This window comes from Palaemon carinicauda, chromosome 7 (assembly GCF_036898095.1).
Source record: "Palaemon carinicauda isolate YSFRI2023 chromosome 7, ASM3689809v2, whole genome shotgun sequence".
NCBI lineage: Eukaryota > Metazoa > Arthropoda > Malacostraca > Decapoda > Palaemonidae > Palaemon > Palaemon carinicauda.
This window is the reverse complement of record NC_090731.1, coordinates 135,214,448-135,236,862: the sequence shown is the minus strand read 5'-3', so window position 1 is coordinate 135,236,862 and position 22,415 is coordinate 135,214,448. Positions and strand designations below refer to the sequence as shown.

The 22,415-nt window shown below is 45.3% G+C and overlaps 2 protein-coding genes across 5 annotated transcripts in view; one reads left to right on the top strand and one right to left on the bottom strand.

Moving 5' to 3' along the window:
• Window positions 1-22,415, top strand: part of LOC137644024 (uncharacterized) — a 244,723-nt gene that overhangs the window by 203,815 nt on the left and 18,493 nt on the right. The window lies entirely within an intron of this gene.
• LOC137644023 (endoplasmic reticulum junction formation protein lunapark-A-like) overlaps window positions 14,842-22,415 on the bottom strand; it is a 318,162-nt gene continuing 310,588 nt past the window's right edge. For all 4 annotated transcript variants that reach the window (XM_068376905.1, XM_068376904.1, XM_068376903.1 and 1 more), the window contains one exon: window positions 14,842-17,870. The gene's annotated coding sequence lies outside the window, so the exon portion shown is untranslated. The remainder of the gene's footprint in view (window positions 17,871-22,415) is intronic.

The following is a 22,415-nucleotide window of genomic DNA, read 5'->3' as shown; positions in this document are numbered from 1 at the left end:
AAACTTAATAGCACCAGGAACACTTATTATATCATGCAAGAGAGTAAACTAAAATGCCTAGGCTAGGAAGCCTAGCACAAAACAGTCTTCCCTGGAACCTGGTGGACTTTACCCTCTTGATCACCTTCTTGTTCAAGAGTTCTAGGACATATTCTTCCAAGAGGGGGGTTGATGGCTGGAAGAATTGGTGGAAGGTTGGAAGTGGTTGTGTCCAGCTCCAACCCAGTCTCTTCTTGATGATGCTGTGTGCCCAAGGATCGTAGGTCCAGCGATCCTGAAAGTGGCGGAGTCTTCCTCCCACCGGAAGCACTTCATTGCTTCTGGTTTCCTGAGGGTTTGCCACCTCGGCCGCTAGCTCCCCTTCCTCCTCTGCCCCTGGAGGGATGGCGCGAGGAGTCTCTGCCTGAGCCTCTACCTCTGGGACGAAAGGTAGAGGACTGTCATTCGTAGGCAGGGGTGAAGACCGGTTATTGCGACACCACCGGTTGGGGGACCAACTGAAAGGTCTGTTGCAGTTATACGACCACTTGGGGAGTAGCGGGAGCCGGAAACTGGCGTTTTTGTTGACGCTGCTGGGGTCTAGGTTTGGAGGATTTCCTCTTAGGCTGAGGGCCTTCTTCCTGAGAGGATTTCCTCTTGCGGGACATGCCCCACTTATTGAGAAGGTTCCGATTCTCAGAAGCAGCTTTGTCAACGATCTCTTTCACCAGAACAGATGGAAAGAGATGCTTACCCCAGATGTTGGAGGAGATTAGTTTCCGGGGTTCGTGTTTTACTGCCGCGTTGGCAAACACGAACTCTCTGCAGGTTCTTCGGGCCCTGATGAAGCTGTACAAGTAATTCATCACAGTCACTAGGTGGGTTTTTGCGAGAACCATATAAAGATCTGGGACTCTAACGTCCCCAGCCATGACCTCGAGCTGAATTTGGTGAGACAGGGAGGCAGCTAGTCTCTCCTTGGTCTCTTGCTCCCGACGAAGAAGGTGGTAGCTCAGCTTCGGGAGGTCTTCATTGAACTGACGTCCAGCCACGTCAGGTTCCAGCTTCCCGACCGTGAAGGTAAACTGGATGTCTTTCCAGAATCTGTCGTCGGGGGGAAGGGCGAGGGGGAGAGGCCTACACTCATCCAGGGTAAGTCAGGGCTTTCCTTCCTCCACCGCCTTCATGACCGCATGGAAGGCCTTTTCCACGAAGGGAAAGGTCGTAGAAGTGGGAGCAAGAAAGGACGGGTGCTTCTTACTCAGAGCCGGCATTTTCAAGTTGGTGAAACCGCGACTCTTCAGGCATTCTGCCAGCATGGCTTGGGCTTTTGAGTGATCGAAAACGATCACCTCTTTGGGCTCAGTCTCCTCCTTGGAGGCCGGTTCGGACCTGAGTCGGACATAACAGTCCGGGTAAGCCTCAAAGTTAGGGAAGAATTCCACTTCTTCCAAAAGGATAGACCCTAACTTGTCGTTGATAAAGATTTTGCCAGTTGTAATTGGCATATGCCTGGCGTACCTCCAGGAGTTAGACTCCGAGCAGGAGGGAAGGTCCTTAACCAAGATCTTCTTCGGTTGCTTCCATCCCATCAAACGACTTGTGATTTCCGCAGAATGCTTATTAGGCTTCTCGTCCATCAATGCCACCAATACCCGGATGGCATCTTCGGTGGCGGGTAGCAGGGGCTGCGAGGCGGCGGAGGTAGAGGGGACTGACTCCTCGACCACTACAGGAGCTGCCGGAGGTGGTGGGGCGACCTCGCCCTTTGAATCAGGGTACTCCACCTGATCCTCTTCTTCCTCCAGATCCTCACCCATGAGGGTCCTCTCGGTGTTGTCGGACACGTCCGACATCTTCTCCACCTCGTCTAGACGACACTTGCTAAGCGTAGTCTCGATGTCGGGCTCAACGGTCAGTTGAACCAAGGGGATCTGATCCTGGGGAATCACAGAATCTGTTGATGCTTTCGGAAAAAGCATGGCCCTCATCTTCTCACTAGGGAGATACGGCCCGGTGGCGTTCTTCTGGAAACCGCGCACCCACTTGCGCAGTTTCTCTCGAGCATTGTCCCTGGCCTCCGCGGACGGAGGGTTGTCGAACGCCTCATCAAGGAGGCCTTTGCAGATTGAGCAGGACTGTGGATCCCAATACTTCAAGTTGCCCTTCTTTGCAGTACAGGGGGCATGGGTCCGGCACGCCCTATGCCCGTAGAAGTCTGGGCAGCGAACTGCGCAGAAAGAGCTCTCACACTTCAGGTACTCCTCCTGTAAAAGAAAGAGAACATGAGTACATAGAAAACAGAGTTATGTCTTACATTACTCTTAAACTTAAGATTCATTAATCTGTAGCTCTGTGTTTTATGTGAGCTCAGGATAGGTGAGGTAGAAAAGAAATAGGAAGACACATACTTGTGAATCCCGTCCAGCCAGTTACCGTGACCTTTTCTGCCGACAATTCCTTAGGACCCGAAGTTCTAGGAGAGGGAATGGTATCCCTATGGGGGAGTCAGACTAGGCTTCCTTATAAAGGAATTGTCTACAGAGTGGAGAGGGTCTGAAATCGTTCAGAACCTAGAGAAAAGAGGGGGAAAATAGGATAAACCCCCTTATATTTGGGTAGGTCCTGACAAGAGACTGCACTGAGAAGCACAGAGTATGCTGGAAACATTGTACTGTACAATCATACAGCTCAGACACTGTCTTCAGGGTATGAAATAGCAAACAAGATCAGTCTGATTATACGGCTGTATAGGTCGACTGCCGGCACGGGGCCGGCAGCCGGGGGGAAGGGGTGCTTGTCCCTGGAAGCCGCAAGAGCGTCGCCGGCGGAAAGCTGGAGGCCTGGTCCGGCGGGGTGAATCCATCTAAGGCTACACACTGAGCAGCAGAGAGGTAGGAAACACCTATAGGGGTGACCGCCGGCACGGCGGCAGGTCACCAGCAGGGCGGTGGCCTCCGGCAGCCGGCAGGCTGTCGGCGTTGGTGAACCTAGCTGGGTACATAAGATGGAAGGTTGTCTGAAAAATCGGCGGCAGCGGCGGCAAGGGGCGGCGGCCCCCGGCAGCCGGCCGGGTGTCGCTTTAGGTAGTCCTCAGATAGGAACATCCTATGAAGTAGGAAGGTCACCTGGGGTGCTGGCGGCAAGGGGCGGCGGCCCCCAGCAGCCGGCAGGTTGTTGCCTTAGGTAATCCTCAGATAGGAACGTCCTATGAAGTAGGAAAGTCACCTGGCATGCCGGCGGCTAGCCCCGGCAGTAGGAGGCGGCAGTGGACCGGCACCATGATAGAAGAGAGAAAGATAAGGAGGGAAAGGGGAAGGGTAATGTCCGATACCTGACCGGCTTCCCTCCGGAAGGAGAGCACTCATGATGGGAGGGAATATGCCTATCACCTGGCGGCAGGGAGCCGGCAGACGGCTGGGTGCCTATGGGAATCCAAGGGAGGATCAGAGGACACTCTAAAAAGGGGGGGGAGGGTGATCTTCTGCCGGCAGGACGGCTACTAACACTACCCTATAGTTCGACTATGAGGGGGAAGTGTAGCAGAGCGGCCAGCCAAGCAGGAGAGCACAGCCTAACCTACAATTCTCCCTGAGGGGGAATTGTAGGACAGCGGACAGGGGTGTGAAGGCAAGCCAACACAAAGGGATAGAGTTTGGGTAGGGGACTGAGGGGGCAGAAGGGGTCATTACCCTAAAGCTCCCAAGGAGTGGGGGAATCTGTTCGATGCTATACTACCCAGGCAGGAGAGAAGCGCTCTCCAACCCTAGGGTAGGTTAGCTCAGAGTAGGAACAGAACTGGTGTGCTGTCCTAAACTATAATAAAACAGAATCCCCCAAGGCCTTACCTAAACCAGGAGAACTCCTCCTAGATTAGGGAGGGCTGGGGAGACGTATCGCTAGGCTACAGGAGGAAGGGACGTGTCCCAACCAAGAGCAGTCTAGGGGGAAAGGCAGGGCCCCTCCACCTTCAGTCTCAGTCGATACCTAAAGGGAAAGGCGTTCCCTAAGGGTGGACTGGGATGAACGATAGGTACTCTGGGGTTCTGTCCGAAATCCCCCATAAACTATGGTAGGGTAGAGGTAAGAACGACCTAGCCTAACCTACCGAAAATTTTACCCGAAAAAATTTTCGGGTAAGGGGCTAAGAATAGCAAGGCTACCCAGAGGGAGGTTACCCTAAGGTAACAGGGGAGATAAGGAAGCATACAAGGGTCCCAATGTTGGGTTAGGGGGTGTGACATGGATGGACCAGGCACGGTCCCTTGTATGGTCCCTAGAAGGCGAAAGATATGTGCAACACTGAATCTTGTATGTTTAAAAATGCCTATATCTTCATTATCATAACACTAGGAACACTTATTATATCATGCAGAAGCAAACATGAACACTAGCCTGCGGCCTATGCTAGGCTGAAAGACTAGTATGGGGTCGGCTAACTAAGAGCGCCGAAGAATACCATCGGCATAATATAACTAATTCCTAATAATGAAGACTAAATAACTAATGATATTTAATTTGTTATAAGGCCGGGAAGGCTGTTCTGGCTAACTAAATAACGCATGCAAAGTGAACAGCTGCGCCATAAAATGGCACCTCTGGGCAAGGCACAGCTCGGCCACAAAACACAAGATTTTAGCGTAAAAAATTGTTACTCTACGGCCAGAGCTTATTTAAACAATACAAGAACCTGGTACTCGACTTTCCAGAAGGAGGCGATGCAGAAGGTTGAGACATGGCGATGGATGCACAAGATAAAGGTCGATTACTGGGAACAAACAAGCTGAGTTATAAGCTACCGAGAAAGGAATGAGGACGGACGTGACGTCACACAGTATGGCGGACGGTTTGTTTACGTTGCGAGTACCGTAACTGTAACGAAGGTAGGTTAACTTTGGAACGGCACCTCAGTTACCTCGCCACCTTTCTCCCTCAAAGCGTAAACGCTAGGTGGGGTGCAGATGGCCATGTGACGTGTTAATGCATGCGTCCCCTGTTGATATACGATATTCTAAAGGAAACCTTTAGGGTACTCGTGCCAGAAGTTAGAATTCTGTGAAAACCTTTAGTTTAATTCTCTGGGAATATTATGGTAGTCATATATATCCAAAGGAAGCTACTGAAGGAACCTTCCATCAGGACGACATGGCTTGAGCCCAAAAAAGTATACTAAAACGAGTTAGGCTAGCCTAACTAGAGTCGGGATCTCGACTACGTTAATACCACCGAGGCCTTATCGTATACAATCGAAATGTTTTATCAGAAGAGGAAATATTACATGTGTAAATCTTATCTTGACCAGTATAATTTCCCTAAATAGCTAGAATTTCATTATAGGCAAATAACGGGAACGTCGTACTACTAACTAAATAAAGCATTTATGGCGTATGACAGGGGTCCAAAATGGCCGCCTCCGGTGCTGGCTCTGCTCCACTAAACACATCTAAATTATGCTAATTTAACTGTGAGAAGGGAGTCAAAAATTATACACAGGAAAGATTAAATACTCAACTTTCCAGAGGATGAAGATGCTGAAGATTGCATTGTAATAATCCTTAAGGAAAGTAACAACACCGAGAGCGAGTGGGAGAAACACCGTGCTTAATTGGCTACTTCAAAAGGAATAGTACACCGTGGTAGGACTGGGAGGGGATCCACTGGGTAACCTTGATAACGGCTCCCCTAAAGTTTCGCCACTCTTCCCCCTCAAAGCGAAAACTCTATTCGGGGTGAAGATTGCTATGTGTCGTATCAAGAAAAGGGATTTTGACGAAGGAAAAATCTATTTCTGGGCTCAACCTGTGTCGCTCCGTGAAATGCTTCTTAAAGCGCCATTTCTAAGGTATAAATACTGCTAAATATACCAGAGAAAAAAGTTGCATGGAATGCCAGGAATATACCCAGCTCGCTCACCCTTCTAGGGTGTCAGTATAATAACTGGGGCGTGTGAAACCACTACCAGAGGTCCCTTACCAATTAGTCTTCTCCTTCCTCAACATCCCCCGTTACTATGAGGTGTCGTTCTCTACAGCTACTGCCCCCCCCCCCCCACCACTACCCATCCTTCTCCCATTATTCCTTCTAAGCACCTGTGAACGGTCAGACGTGTTTTTCGTAGCTCTGTGTTATTTTGTGTTTTTGAAGATGTCAGGCATTTTGGAGATCCCTGCTCCCAAGTTGAGTATTATATTTGTCAGTTTGGGATTTCTAGGTAGCGACACACGTTCATTTAATAACCTTGTTGGTTTTTCTCTCAGCCGCTTTGTTGACGCTCCCTTACGGGTGTGTATGCGGCCATTTGGTGTCGCTTCCTCGGGATCTCTTTGTTTTGTAAGACTTTCAATTAGTTCCTTATACTAATTGTAGTCTTAATTTTGTGTTCTGGACATCTAATTAAAAGTTTTGGCATGATTTTGTAATTTATTTAGGCTATTTGGCCAGTGTTAGTTAGCCTATCTGGCCGAGCAGTGTGCAGCTTCGGTCGGTAGCCTTTCATGCGAGAATTCGTGGTTTTTTGAGTTTTTTACGGGGGAATCGGAACGCATTTTGATCAATTTTAGTTCTGCCTGACCAGATCGGTATTTTACCCGATTTTAGACGGCTAGTTTTGATATATTAAGGATACTCGCGCCAGGAGTTAGAATTCTGGAGACCTGTGGTCAATTCTCTGGGAGTATCACTGTAGCCAAATATCCCTTAGAAAGCTACCTAAAGGAACCTTCCATCAGGCTGAGCCCAAAAAAAGGGGTAATCACCCTAACAAAATGAGATATAGCTTAACCAACATTTAGACAGTTAGAGTGTAGCACTGAAGGAACAAACATCGTGTCGAAGAGACACGTGTGAACCTGAAAAGTAGATGATTAATTGCATTTTTCTTTGTTCCCTGAAGCAAAAACCAACTGTTTACTCATTGCTAATAACAAGCTGGAGGAGTGCCCTAGGCACTGTGGGCTATGTCATTGCAGCGGGTTTGATATCACTTCCCGCAGCCACCACAAAGTGGCGTATCTCCTCCAATTGCTTCAGGTAATGCCTGAAGAAAACCCTAGTGGACTTCCAACCAGTATATGCCTGCAGTCCCTCAAAGGACATATACTGGAAAATGTTCAAGGAGGAAGCCACTTTCCTAGTGTCGTGACTCGATGGCATACTAGCAGGGTCCGTCTTCGTATAAAGTACAGTAAGTAATTTTTGCTCTTAACTGTTTCAGAGACAAATCAGACTCCACTGTTTCCCCCTTAAACAATTGACCACCCTTAAACTGCAATGTTCTTAGTAAATACACTTTTAAACACTGCACTGGACACAGGGAGGGCTCACATGGTAGGGGAACTATTTTCCATGGACCCCAACGTTTAGAGGGAAGTTCATTCTTTGCTAGGAAAGCGGGATCAAGGTATAAATTAACTTCACCATTATCCACAAATTCAATGTGGCCCTCGTCTGTAGAAAGCACCATAATTTCACTAACACGAACACCTGAAGCCATCACAATTAAAAAGATGACTTTCTGAGTGAGGTCACGAATAGAAGCCGTTCGATTGTCTATGTACGAAGCGAATTGCAAAACTTTGTCCAAAGACCAAGAGATAGGCTTTGGTGGAGCCGACAGCCGTAGCCTTGCACAAGCCTTTGGAATTTTGTTGAAGAGATCTGAGTTAAAGTCGACATCAAAGGTGTATAGTATAGGTCTAGTGAGGGCTGATTTGTACTACAAAATCGTTGAGGAGCCTAGACCTTGAGCGTGCAGATCAATCAGGAAACCTAAACAAATATCCATAGTAATTGACCCTGGATTCTTGTCTTTGACGTATTTGACCCATTTCTTCCACGACGCTTCATACTGAGTCATGGTGGTAGACGATTTATAGTTTTCCGCAAATTCCAACTTATCTTGTTGAATTTGGAACTAGAATAGTCTGAACAAAAACACCAAACATTTATAGTAAGTACAGTTAAGCTGTACTCTAGTAATATTACTGTATATATATTACAGTATCAGTGAATATTAGGTTACAGTACAGTATTACTAGATAGGAACAACTTTTCCTATACAGAACAGTAAGGGGATGATGACAACTCGGTGAAATTTACCTTAGCACAATACTGTACTGTAACCTTACTGTGTCCAGTACATAGTATACATGTGTGCAATTGTTCTGTACACTGTACATATGATTATAAACTGTTGTAGAAACCAAATTAAAATTATTAGGCAGTGTTTACTGTATTAATCATCAGCTCAGGCACCTGGTTGTGGCAAGGGGCAGTTACTGTGACATTTTAGGTTTGGAGCTAGCCCACCCTAGTGTAACATTTATTCGCAAATTTTCGCTTATTGCGACTGTTTCTGTAATCTAACTATCGCAATAAGTGAGGTCTGACTGTACTGTGGGAGCCTGAAGTTCAGGGCCATAAGAGGTCCACAGTTGGGAACCCCACAAAGTTAGGACTTTGTTAGCTACTAGATGATTCAAAGACCATATATAGCCCACTATCTGAGTCACTCTGCTCGGATTGTCTGCTAGCACATTCCACTTGCCTGGAATGAGGCGCGCAGATAGGTTACCGAGTTATCTTCTGCCCATCTGAGTATCTCTACTGCTAGATGGTACAGTGGCTGGAAAAAGGTACTGCCTTGCTTGTTTAGATTAGCTACTACTGTGGTATTGTCGCTCATCAATACCACAGAGTGCCCCGACAGGAACTGATGGAACTGTTGGAGGGTGAGGAAGGCTGCCCTCACCTCTAAGAGATTTATGTGTTATACCTTTCTGATTAGGATCATTGGCTGTAGATGGTGTGGTGTAGCATATGGACCCCTCACCCTTCTTTTGATGCATCTGAAGAGCATCAATTCTGGGGGGAGGAATGAAAAGATCGACTCCTTTGCGGAGGTTTTGGTTTGATAGCCACTATCCGGGTCCATCCGTTCCTCGTGTCTTATGTGAACAAGATATTCCCAGGAATCGGTGGACTGATTCCACGGAGATCTCATCCTGAGGCACTCATTGGGAATTAAGACGGACCAGGGAAGATAGGTAACCGAGTAGACGCAGCCAGCTCTGCACTGGGAGCTCTTCTCATCTGAGGAATGGCTGTGCTGCCTCCCTCAGCCTCTGAACCCTTTCATCTGATGGAAATGCTTTGTGCCTTTTGGTGTCTAATAGCATGCCCAAGTATACCAGTTTCTGATAGGAGGAATAGATAAGACTTCTCGATTTTTACCATGATCCCCAGATCTTGGCAAAACCTTAGAAGCTCGTCTCGGTGGTGAGGAAGAGTCGCTACTGAATCTTCCAGAATCAGCTAGTCGTCCAGATACCTCAAGAGACAGATGCCGATTCTGTGAGCCCATGATGACACAAGGGCAAATACTCTTGTTAACACCTAGGGTGCTGTGAAAAGACCGAAACACCGCACTTTGAACTGATAATGCTTCATGTTTAGCACGACTTTTAGATACCTCCTGGAAGACGAATAGATTGGGATCTGGAAGTATGCATCTTTGAGATCCAGTGAGCACATGAAGTCCTGCAGTCTTATTGCTTGTCTTACCGTGTCAGCTGTCTCCATCCTGAATGGGGTTTACTCAACACAACTGTTCAAGGCTGAGAGATCGATGACTGGTCTCCTGCCTCCAGAAGCCTTTCTCACAAGAAAGAATCAACTATAGAAGGCTGGGGACCCATCAAGAACCTCTTGGAGAGCACCCTTCTCCAACATGGTTTGGACTCTTGCCCAAAGAGCTAACCCCTTTGTGGATCCCTTCGCATAGGAGTCCGTTGGGACTGAATCCTGAATCAGTGGAGGGAGAGAGAGAGTGAATGGGGTGCAATACCCTGAATGAATCACGTCGATCGTCTATGGCTCGGCCCCGTGGTGCAGCCACCTTTGCCAGCAGCTTTACAAGCATCCCCCCACAAGTGAACATATGAAAGGATTGCCTGTCCTAGTGGGACCAGCCTCAGCCTGATCCCCTCTTTCCGTTCCCTCCATGGAAGTACATCTTGCCTTGAAAGGACTGTTTAGACACCTTCGGACCCTGCTATTTTGGGTCCCTAGCCGCCTTTGTCAGAGATTGAATAGGGAGCTCCCCTCAAAAGGGGAGTTCCTGAGCCTCGATACCTTGGCTTGAGGGAGTTGCCTATGGAATTTCCCAAGACGGACTCCCTTCTCTTCAGGATGGTGTTGGCTCACAGGTTCACCACCTGATGGGAGAGGAACTCTATTGCCTGGGTGCCGGACTACTGTATAGGAAAGTCTCCATAGACTTCCTCGTGGACTCCCGAGACCAGTCCTGTGACCGGACTGGTTGTCTCACAGAACCCAACCAGAAATCAAGCCACGAAGTTGCCTGCATGGCATACTTAGCGACATTTTCCTGATTGAGTATCTCCGAGGCCGAGAACGAGACTGGAAGTCCCGTTAGTTTCTAAAAGGGAGTGCCCTTTGAGAGTGCTTCTATGAGTGATCTAGAGGCAAGGCTGGGAGAGGCTCGTTGAGGATCTCGTAATACCTCCTCTGCAGCACATTAGATGGCGGGAGGATTTGGGAGGAGGCATTGGCACGAAGAGAGGAGGAAGAACCTGTAACCTGAGACACTGCCTTCTGTTTGGCACTCCGCAACAACTTTGACCAGGGCAAAGCTGCACTGGCCTTCAGGGGTCTATGAGTACCACAGAACTGGTCGAGGACCCTGTCCTTTCCTTCAAGAGGGGCTGCTGATGGATCTGGTAGCCCATTGATGGAATGAATGCAAGCTAACACCTGCCAGAGGGCACGCTCAGTCTCCTTCTGCTCTGCCTACAACAGCTTAGGGCTAGTGGCAGCGGGCAAAACATCATCCTCAGGATAGTTTTGCCCCTTCACTTCCGAGCTCTCACCCATTGGAGCCCAAAGTGGGTCAAGGTTGTAATTGGAATAGGCTAAAGACAAGGCAACTCCTGTCGACGTACTGGAGATCTCCCTCTGTCTCTCAAGCTGAGGTGGGAGAGCTCTAGCCCAGGACTTGGGGATTGAAAATAAGTCCTTCGGCTCTCTGCCCTGGGGCAGAGGTTCCTCCATCAAGAGCTGGCTTTGCAGCCTTCTGTCCTATGAGGCAGATGGGATTTTGCAGGAGGATGAATCACGTCAGACTGAACCGGAGGGCAAGCCACACTCGATACCACCTTGACTGGAGTGAGGCGGAACGAGTCTGTAAAAGAAATTGCCCTGTCTTCCTTGGGAGGAGATGGTCTAATCCTCTTTCTCTTCCCCCCTAGGTCTGACCTGTGGAATCTTGAATTGCAGGGGACTCCCCAGGAGTTCTGAAGCGTTCTCTCTTACGAAGAGAGAAGGGTTTCTTTCTACGTGAAGGCTCTGCTTGCGCAGTCTTCCGAGGTCCTTCTGGGATCACGAGGAGAAGAGGCAAATGGGATGAGAGCAGGCAACAAAGGGTTCCTAGGAATGCCACCCAAGGACTGGGAACAGGGAATGTCCTACATCACAGCTTGCCGTATCACTTTAAATAATGCTTGCAGCAAGGGGGTCGTGAGCTCCCAATGTGCTGGGAGGGGGGAAACTTGGGGTGGCACAGAGCCCTGGAACCTGTGAAAGTCTTTGAAACCCCTTTCCTGCAGGCAGAATAAGCACTGGTCTTCCCTTCGGGGGGAGGATCTGGACATTGGCGCATGGGCGACAACTGTCTTGGGGTAGGTGGAGGCCCGTGAGACTGGAGAGACTGGTGGGAGTCTTGGCTAACAAGAGATTTGCCCTAGGCAAGAAAACCTTCTGTTGACAAAAACGGAGAAGGAATCTTGTCCGGAGACAAAGAGACCAAGGGTTGGTAATGAGAAAGGTCTCGTGGAGGTGGAAAATCGCGCGGCGCTGTTCCGTCACAGGACGCTGTCACATCACGCGATGCTACTCCGTCACGCAACGTGCCTGGTCTACCGCATGACGCAGCGGAAGACCAAGAAAGAGCAGGGATACAAAACCCACGGGGAGGAGCAACCATGGAGCATGAAAGATCCTGGTCGCTTGACCTTAGAGGGTCGTCGCAACTAGAAATCGAAGGATCTATGTTACCAAAACTTGAAAGATGGTGAAATCAATCAAGAATTGTGTCCCATGAAACCGTCGGGGTCACGCGATGAGGACCCGAAAGCCCGCCAGAGATACGAGAGCCAGAGGGCTCAGTGTAACAGACATGATGAGAGCCTGAAGGCTCAGTGTAGCGCCAGTCATGAGAGCCCGAAGGCTCAGCATGATGAGAGTCCGAGAACTCCTATGTTATGAGAGCTGACAGGTTCAACGTAATGAGGGTCACGAAAGCCCACAGACTCAGATTAACGCAAGTCTCGAGAGGCCAAAGGCTCAGCATAAATGGGGTTGCAAGAGTCTGAAGGCTCCTATGCAATGGGAGTCAAGAGACTCCCAGTTACGAGAGCCCGAAGGCTCAACGTAACCGAGGTTGCGAGAACCCAAAGGATCAACGCAACAGGAGACCGAAGACTCCCTGTCATGAGAGCCAGAAGGCTCAGCGTGATGGGTGGTATGAGAGCCCAAAGGCTCAATGTAACCAGTGTTGCAAGAACCCGAGGGTTTCACACAACGAACCCGAAGGATCCATGCCACGAGAACCCGAAGGTTCAGCGCGTCGTGAACCCGAAATTCCTGCAGTGTCACGAGAGCACAAAGGCTCAGCGTGACAAGGACTCCAAGGGCCTGTTTTGCGTTTGACCAAAGGCTCTACGCAATGGGACCCCGAAGGCTCGTGGTCCCACAAGCCTAAAGTGTGATCGTCACAAGACCCCGAAGGGACATCGTGACCTGAACCCAAAGGTTCAAAGAGGCATCTGATAGCTTGAGGAGTAGCACACCCTGGATGGAGAGGGGTCAAAACTCATCCACCCGACGAACCCCCAAAAGGGGAACATCTAGCAGAAACCACCCGAGGGGGAGACTGTTCAAGCTTGAGAGCTACCTCCCCCAGACGGGAGGTTTTTTCTCCAAAAGGAGAACCTCGCTTAGGACAACACTCTACCCCCACCACTGGGGGAGAAGCGTAAGTGTAAGGAGAGCGCTGCCAACTAACAGTTTTCTCTTGTGGACGAGAGATCTGTTCCCCCAAGGGTGAAACTTGCCTCGGACTCTGTTCCTCCACCGTTCCTGGTGGGCCAACAACGTCCTCGGCATTGGTCATAAGGGACCAAAATTCCGAACAACGGGCTGCAGCTTTTGCGCCCTCAGAGGGATGATCAACCTCCGCGGAGGAAGGAGATGACTGCCTCCTTTCCGCCCCAACGGGAAGGAATCCAAAGAGAACTTCCTTCGAAGAGGGACCATACACACCCAGGGATAGCCAAAAAGAGATCGAGCAGGTGCTCCCAAGGGGAAGGGGTGGGACTAACTCGCTAGGGGAGTCAGTACCGTCCCTTGCCCTGCAAGGTTGACCTGGAGTAACCAGGGCTGCGCTGCTCCTCAGCTGTTCCCCATAGGGGGCCGGCGGAGGAGCAGCTTTGGGAAGAGATTAGGGGGTACTGTATAAGAAGAAGTCTGCAGTTTCTTCGACTTCGAGGAAGACCCCAACACTCGCTCACAATCTGAAAAGAAAAAGAAAAAGCAATTAATATCAAAGCAAGTCTCAAAAGCAAGAGAGAGCAGCAGTATGATTGTCCTCTATTGAGCCAGAAAGTAAAGAGGTTGCTCAGCCCAGGTTTGTGAGTGAGGGGGGTAGCTGACCATCTGCACCCCCACCTGCTAAAAATTATCATGGCTCGTCTTTTAGCTACACCGAAAGTGTACCCCTATAAATAGCGAAGGGTTTGTATTTGTGCAGGAACAACTAGTTTATTCTCCTTAACATGGTGCAACTAGTGGGGTTGCAAGAGAAAAACTTGCAGAAGTTATGCACAGGTACAGAACATCACTGAAAAGACCTTTCATTACATGCAACTATTGACTAATATTATATAAAAATTAAATCACGAATGTAATTTTGTGATCCAGTTATCAAATAAGAGAAGAGAACACTTCAATATCAAATTTTCAATAATTACATTTTAGGTAACCATCAAACCTACAAAGTGAGATGGAAATTGTTTGCCAAAAATTTATTAACCAGTTGAAAATAATAAACACTAACAGGTGAAGACAAAAAATATGCCTGAATAATATTGGTACAAAAGTAATTTAGAACAAACCAAATATCATAAATAAAGTTTATAAACACTGTAAAGAAAAATAACAAGAGGTAACATTGTAATATATGTATCATTTCACTATGCTTGAAGTAAAAATTGTAAGGACCAAGAGGTGGGGGAGTGGTTAGTTTGCTTGTCATAGAATACCCCAGGTAACAGGGGCCTGATGGTTCTAGAATGGTGATTAAAGGAGGAGAGTATACAGGATTTTTGTTAAATTTGGAAAGCTCACACTTAGATACAGGATAAGAAATGTTATTTAAAGGGAAAATTCATCAAAATAACATGTTTTCCCTTTAGTCAAAACTTTTGTATGATTCTAAATTTACTGGGTATTTAATGAATATAGCGTTTGCACAAGTAAACTTCACTTACATTCTAGCCTATGGTAGATAGATAATGGTAGGTTAGTTTTGCTGTAGCATACTGTACATTCATGAATAAAGGGAAAACTAGAATCCTAACCCCTGCAGAAACAAAAGTGATCAAATGAATATAACCACTTTTTCTTAAGCAGTCAAGAAAAGAAGAACAAATAAGACTTGGAATTGCTCTTGGTATTGGGTGTTCAGGCATGATTAAAACAATGAGCCTGTATTGACGGAAAATATAATTTGTTGAGTAAGAAAGCATTACAAAACAGTTACAGAAATCAAGGGTCATGAAAACAAAGTTAAATAGCAAGCATTTTACTAAATATCCTAATCGTGTATTGTATATACAATAGCAAAGTTTCAATATCAAAACTGGTACCTTTTTAACAATGGCAAAATATTTTTTTCACAACTTGTTCCCTACACAGCAAGTCTGTATGACATTAGCCATACAAATGAGAACTGAAGTATTTGAGACAAAACATTATAAAGAACACACAAAGGACACTCAGCAGTGCAGTAATTGCCATCTAAATCAGCTATTTCTATTGCACATAACACAAAGCAGCAATTTTATTTTGCCTCCTAAAGTAAATTAAAGAATATTCCTCCTAAAAGTTGGAATACAAAAAGGAACAACACAATGACTTTCAAAAGCAGTATCAAAGCATTCCTTCTCAAGGATTCCTGAAGCTCCTGTCTTGTACCAAAATCTTAAAAGACTAGATTTTAAATATTTTCTATATACAATATACTAACTAACAGTCTATCAAATATTTTTTCCTTTAAAAATTATATTTGATACCCAAAGGGATACTGTACTACCAAAAGGCAATGGTTTCACACTGAGAAAGTAAAAGCTGTATTTGTCCAGAAATTATTAAATAATAAATTGAAATGAAATATTTTAAAACTTCTAGAGACCAAGCTTCAACTAACATTACTGAATTTTTTAATTGAATAAATAATGTAACATGAATTTTTTAATTGAATAAATAATGTAACAAAATATTTTTTTCAAAAAAAAAAAAACTTAAAACATTTTCAATATTGATGTGATTCAATACAAACAAATAATAAGCAATGTAAACTAATGTAAACTGGTTGTATTGGCAGTATTTCCTCTGATTGATGGAAGTTTTGAATTTCTTAATCTGCCTTATCAAAAACATAGAGGGGTACATTTAAAAATGGACATTCATCAAAATTTCAAGTTAACAACATTCATAATAAGAAAACTTTATATGTATATATAGTACAGTACGTCAATTGATTAATATAATAATCTTTCCATGGAGCCACATATCAAATTATTATAGGCCTTCAAAACCCCGTTCCAGCTTACTGTCAGTGATACAAACTCGATATGTATTTATGCCAAAAAAATCTTTCGGCTAGGTAAAAGCATACATTATACATTGCCCTTGAGAGCAGTTAGTTGACAATAATTACAATTGTATAACAATATAGCAATTTATATTGATAAGCTTTATTTTGTTAAGTTATATTTTGCAAAACTACAGAGAGCAAAGTCAATCCAAGTTATTTTGAAGTTTGTATCATAATTCTATTGATAATGAAGCAGTGCTTTTAAATGTTACATGATTTCATTCCTTTTATTCTAACACTTTAGATTTGTCTACAGACATTTGAAAAATTCCTATTCATAAATGTGCATCATTCGCCAATAGGTGAACAAAGAAAAAGTTGGGAAAGGAATGAAATCAATATTAAAATGAATTCAATTACATGAGTCTCACAAAGCATTATTTAAAAGACATCCAACTTGTTACCATGGCAGGATAATAAAATACTATCAACATTGAAATTAGACTAAGACAGGAAAACTGAAATCATCTACTGAAAAACGCACAATTATTACCATGCATTATTATAAAACCTAATAGCACCCAACTGTGAGCAAACCGTAAAATAAGATATAAACTGCCACCTTATAATTGTAACTAAGTTGCTTCATAAATTCATTTAATCTTAAGGAGAAAAATACTGAATATCTAGCCCACAGAGAAACTGAGATAGAAATAATTCACATATGAAATTGTATCTTCTTTTACTGCAAAGGCCTAGATAAAAACCTAATATCTGTATCCAGTAAAAATGTGGAAGGAAACAATGAAAATTAACATGAAAATCTAGCAAAATTTCTTAGCTTGGTGTTAAAGGGAATGAAATTAGATCAAACCAGACAGAGTAATTAATTGTAGTTAGTGATGAGGTTAAAAGGTAACCTGAAATGAGAAGGGACTCTCCCTGAGCTCAATAGAACCATGGCCAAAATAATACCTATAGAAGGTAAAAAAAAAAAATAAGACCACCTTTAAACAAACAGGGAATGCTAGGTCAGGGTCATTCAGACATGCTACATTGTAATTCAATCCAATTGAGAAACTTGATGACTAATGAACTAAACTTTTAGAGAAATATTCCATGGGGTGATTAATATCAATAAAAGCTTTTATAACAGGGGTGAAAAAATGGTCTTTAAACATCTACAAAAACCTCATGTTACATAAGCGATATGAGTTACTGTTGAATGAATCATTGTCATTAGTTAAAAATTAATTCTAATTTGCTTACAAATTTTTTCAAACATTAAACATTCACACTCTTCTCTCACACAGCAAACTATCCCAACAAAATACTGTACTAAATAAAAAAAAATTACAGTACATATTTTCTTCACAAACCAAGTAAGATCTTTCAGAATTTTCAACGTTTCCTCCATAGCACATTTCAAAAACTTCCATCTGCTAAAATTCAGTTAAAACCTGTTTTTTTAATTTTATGTAATTTACTCAAAAGTGATGAGTATGCTGTATACAAATCCTTTCTCTAAATTTCTTAAGCCTTCAAAACGTGTCCCATTTTCTCATTAATTCCAACCAGACCACTGAATCAGCATTCCTAACTCATAGGGTTGACTCAATGGCTAAAAAGTTTTTAAAATGGAATAAAAAACTTTATCACGGTCTTTTCAAAGTGCACAATAGTGATATGAAAAAAAAATTTAGAAGATGCTGAAGGTTGAGATTTTATTATTAAGGCTTCACTTTGCCAAAGGATGGTGTAATTATATTACAGCAATTGCAAACACCTATACATTTATCAAAAATACTAGTACAGTACAGCAATATCTCCTTTAATTGCCCTCAATATGTCATTAAAGACAATGTGTATCATACAAAGTGCTGTATAAAACACTGTTTAATAGGGATGATCAGTAGGGACAATTTTCAAGTTTTTGATAAATTTCACCAATGCAGACAACCAAGGAGCACATCTTACCATGAAGACAGCTACTGTACAACTGAAAGGAAAGAAGTGGTAGTTATTGGTTGAATATATGAGGGAAAATGTATGAAAATGCAGTAAAATCAATACCCACAAGTTACACTAGAGCTAATGCTTCATTCATTGTTCCTGCATTGAGTTCATGAGCAGAAAAATCACAAAGTACAGAGTAAAATTTTCTAGCTTAAATTTGTAACTTGCATCCAGTTAACAAAAATGAGTGTGTTGTTTACAAGTCGCTGTTGTCAATTTAATGCCAAGGATTCGTGCATTTTTGCACAAGGAAAGATATGATAAGCCTGTTCAATACATTTCACTGACAACGGTAATATTCAAAACAAAACAACAGAGGCATAATTAAAATGTACTTGCAGATTTGTATGGTTCGACTAATTCTAACAAATATTTCCTTTAATACTTAAAATACAATTCAGTGGCTATCACTTTCAGAATTAGGATAGCCCCATAGCATTTAAACTAGTAAGATGTAAAACCTAATTAACCAGTCAATTCTCCCCCAAAGAAGATTTCTGCCTCTTTCCTGCATCATGCTACCTTGTCAGCAAATCTTTATATTCAAACAATTGTGGATAAAAATTAGATCTAACAAAATTATAAAATTTCATAATCAAGAAAATAAGGTGCGTGTAAAACTTCTTAATTTAATAAATTTATTGATTTTCAGCAACTGGCAAAATTATTAAATGCATGACATTAACACTGTTTAAACATGTTGGATGAGTCACAGCATATCTTGACCTACTGTGCCCCCCCCCCCCAACATAACACACCCTTTGTTTGCTAAGTGCTCAACATGTCAATATTTTGAGCCCTGTGCATTTTGTTAGATTTAATTTAATTTGTGAACTATTAGGCCATATGGCAGGAAGGCCATTCAGGGATGAAATTCAACTAGGCCTAGGGGAAAACTATGAAATAAAAGTTGAAAGAGGTTGAACAGTGTGATGGAAGAGGTGGGAATGGGGGTAAACTTAAAGACCAATAAATGGGTGCAGCTAGGGGCTGGAGGAACTGCAGACCCTTTAGCAATGCCTACAGTGCTTGATTGGTGGATTGACAACTTTAACAACCTTTCTGATAGTTTGCCTTGTGACCTCACTGTGAGATGTTAATGTAGTGTAGACCCTTCATGACTCTAATCCCTTGTAAAACTATCTCAGGCATTTAAAACCATGCATAATCTTCTGTTGGTGCAAAAAAAATTAAAACTTAACAAGATTGATAGTGGATGCACTGTGATTTCTTTAGTGAAGAAGCAGACAATATGGGATGTAAAATAAAGTAAGCTAAAATACATTTTTGTCAATACCTATAAATGATATTCCCAAGCTTCTAAGGAAGGCACATCTAAAAATAATAAGAAAAATGTACAATAATAAGAATGAGATGCATGCTGGTGCTGTGTATTAGTGGTTTGTGCAACTAAGAGATACTGTACTGGAGTAACAGCAGGAAAGCTGCTGTTTACTGAAAAAAAACTAAAAATTTCTTTTATAAAATCAATTCAGTGAGTGCCAGAACTCTAAAATAATAGGTTTTTATCCCTTATCAGAGTTTCAAGCATCACCAGACTCATGTCTCCTTTCTTTTACAGAAGGCCCGTTGTACTGCTGAAGGATGCTCTGCCTCGTTCAGCGACCCCGTTGGGCATGACCTCTGCCGGTCTCATGCCCACTGCTCCATTCCCTTTATCCAGGAACCGGGACAGGCCCAATACCCAGTGTGGTTCCCGGATTTGTGCTCGTTCTGTTACGAGTTGTCGTCAGTTCTGCTGAATGATGATGTAAGTGGGTTTTCCCTTTGTTCCTTATTTCTCGTTGGCAGACACTAATATAGACATGAATATGATATACACAGTATATTTAGGAGGGCAAACCCCCTCCTCCATCACTAATCACTGCAAATCTTACAGGCCGATGATGTCTCTCTTCGGTCAGCAAGGGCTACTCTTCGGCCGTGGGTGTCGGGCTTTGGCAGGAATGCCCCGTCTGGCGCTCCCTATCTCCTCGATGGGGATATGGCCTCCCGTCTCTTCCCAGGCTCGACTACTGCTGCAGTCTCTCCTGACCTTGCTGCCCCTTTAATTGAAGAAGTCAGGGCTACCATTTCCGTGGAGGACGAAACCCTCGTACCAATGGACATGGCTGGTCTGGATATAGACGTAGAACCCAGTGACGAGCAGGTAAGTGGTGCCGAGTTGGTGGAAACCCTTTTCTCTCCTACTCCCTCTTCTACCTCTTCCTTTCTAGGTTTTGATAACTCTAAGGCTTCTCCTCGGGATCCCTCTGCCTCCGTACGACCCAAGGTGAAGCCACTTCGAACTTATAAGACTTCAGCTTTGCCAGTATCAACGTCACCGGTCCCCGGACCCTCGACAGCTCCTGATATTCATATTGCTCCTCGTAAAACCACTACTCCTAAGAAGTCTAAGTCTACCAAATCCAAGAAAAAACCAACGGGTGACTTTCAGGTACCCTGGGCTGATCTCCTCCCCATCCAACTGATCAAAGGATTGGTCAGGGATCAAGTTCAACATCACTCTGGTGCAATAACAGAGATTAAGGATATGATGGCTACTCTGATCCGCGCCGGAACTCAGTTCCCTCCCCCTTCTGCCCCAGACGCATCGAAGCTGCCGCCCTTCGATAAAAACAATCCTTGGCGGTTTGCTTTGCATGCTCCATTCGTAGATGGCTCCCTAACTCTGGAGGGCATGGGCACCCGCCCTCTAGAGGACCTGGAGTTCTATCCCCCTGGCCTAGCATTCCCGTTCAATGGTTTTGTACGGTTAAAGGAACATGCATTGGTCCGTATAGACAAGGTACCGAAGGAAACGGTCATATTTCCAAAAGAGCAGGCCCAGGCTATCTGGGCCAGAACACTATCAGAGTGGGGGTGTATTAACTCAAAGCTCACCCCTCACAAGGGTTCCTACACTATTTTTACGACAGCGGCCTCCATCTCTTTGCCGCTCATAGACAAAGTCACAGAGCTGACTATACAGGCCATCAAAGAAGGCTCTTCCATGCCGGCTCTCAAGGAGACGGACCCCACCTCTTTGCTTATTCCGGGTTCCTCGGCAGCCTGGGATGCTGCGGCCTCTACCTTCACGGTGGGGAAACTAGACCCGGACTGTGCCTCTACTCTTTTCTCTGAGAAGCTTCCCAGATTAATAGAGAGTCTTCTCAAAACTGAGTTCGAGACCCGTACTAGACTTGCTAGGTCCCTCCAATCCATCACCTCCATGGAGTCCCTTGCATCTCTTTACCCAGAGGAAACGCTGTTCAGAGTCGCCACAAAGAACCAGCTGCTATCCTACCAAATAGATCTCCATGACTTCTGGTCAGCACGGGTTAGTTGCAGGAAGTTCGTTCTGTCGGAGGCCACCATCAGGCATGAGCCGAACAGACTGATAGATTCCTCCTGCTGGGGTAAGACCCTCTTCCCTCAGACCGAGGTGGATAAGGTTCTTCAGGACGCAGCGAGGGCAAACCAGAATTTGCAGGTAAGGTGGGGTCTCTCAGCCAAAAAGAGGTTCGAACCCCAGAGACACACATTCTTCAAGAAGAAGCTGAGGTTTAGTCCTTACAAAGCGGCCCGGGGTACCTCGTCCCCACAGCCTTCCGCGGCCTCGACTTCTCGACAACAGGCGCCTCCTCAGCAGGTAGTCTACCTCGCTGCTCCCCCTGGTACACAGCCCAACCCCTCTTGGATGCCCTCACCTGCATACAACCCTGCCTACGAACCCTCCGGTTCCTTTCGTGGATACCAAAGAGGGAGTTCCAGAGGTAGAGGACAGTTCCGCCAACGCGGCGGGCCCAGAGCAAGGGGTTCCCGTGGAGGGAGGGGCCCTAAGTTCACTCCCTCCCAATGATGTGATGCCGGTAGGAGGGAGACTTTATCACTTCCGGGATCATTGGACCTTCAGTCCATGGGCTCACAGCATAATATCAAGGGGCTTGGGTTGGAAATGGTCACAGGGATCCCCTCCTCCACCGGTGACCTTCTTCCAGAGACCCACTCCCATCCTGGAAGAGTACACTGCGGAGTTACTCAAGAAGAGAGCAATCAAGCGGGTTCGATCCCTGAAGTTCCAAGGCCGCCTGTTTACAGTCCCGAAGAAAGACTCGTCGGCGTTGAGGGTAGTTCTGGACTTGTCGAAGCTCAACTCTTACATCCTTTGCGACAAGTTCCGTATGCTGACTATCTCTCAGGTACGGACCTTACTTCCCCGTGGGGCCGTCACCACCTCTATCGATCTTACCGACGCCTATTATCATGTCCCAGTAGCTCGAAACTTCTCTCCTTATCTAGGCTTCCGTCTCGGCAAGAGAGCCTTCGCATTCAAAGTCATGCCCTTCGGTCTCAGCATTGCCCCCAGGGTATTCACGAAACTGGGGGAGACGGTGCTCGAGCAACTCAGACACCAAGGGATACAAATCGTCGCCTATCTGGACGATTGGCTCATTTGGGCCCAGTCGCACCAGGAATGCAAAAGAGCTACGTCGAAGGTACTCCATTTTCTCTCCAAACTGGGCTT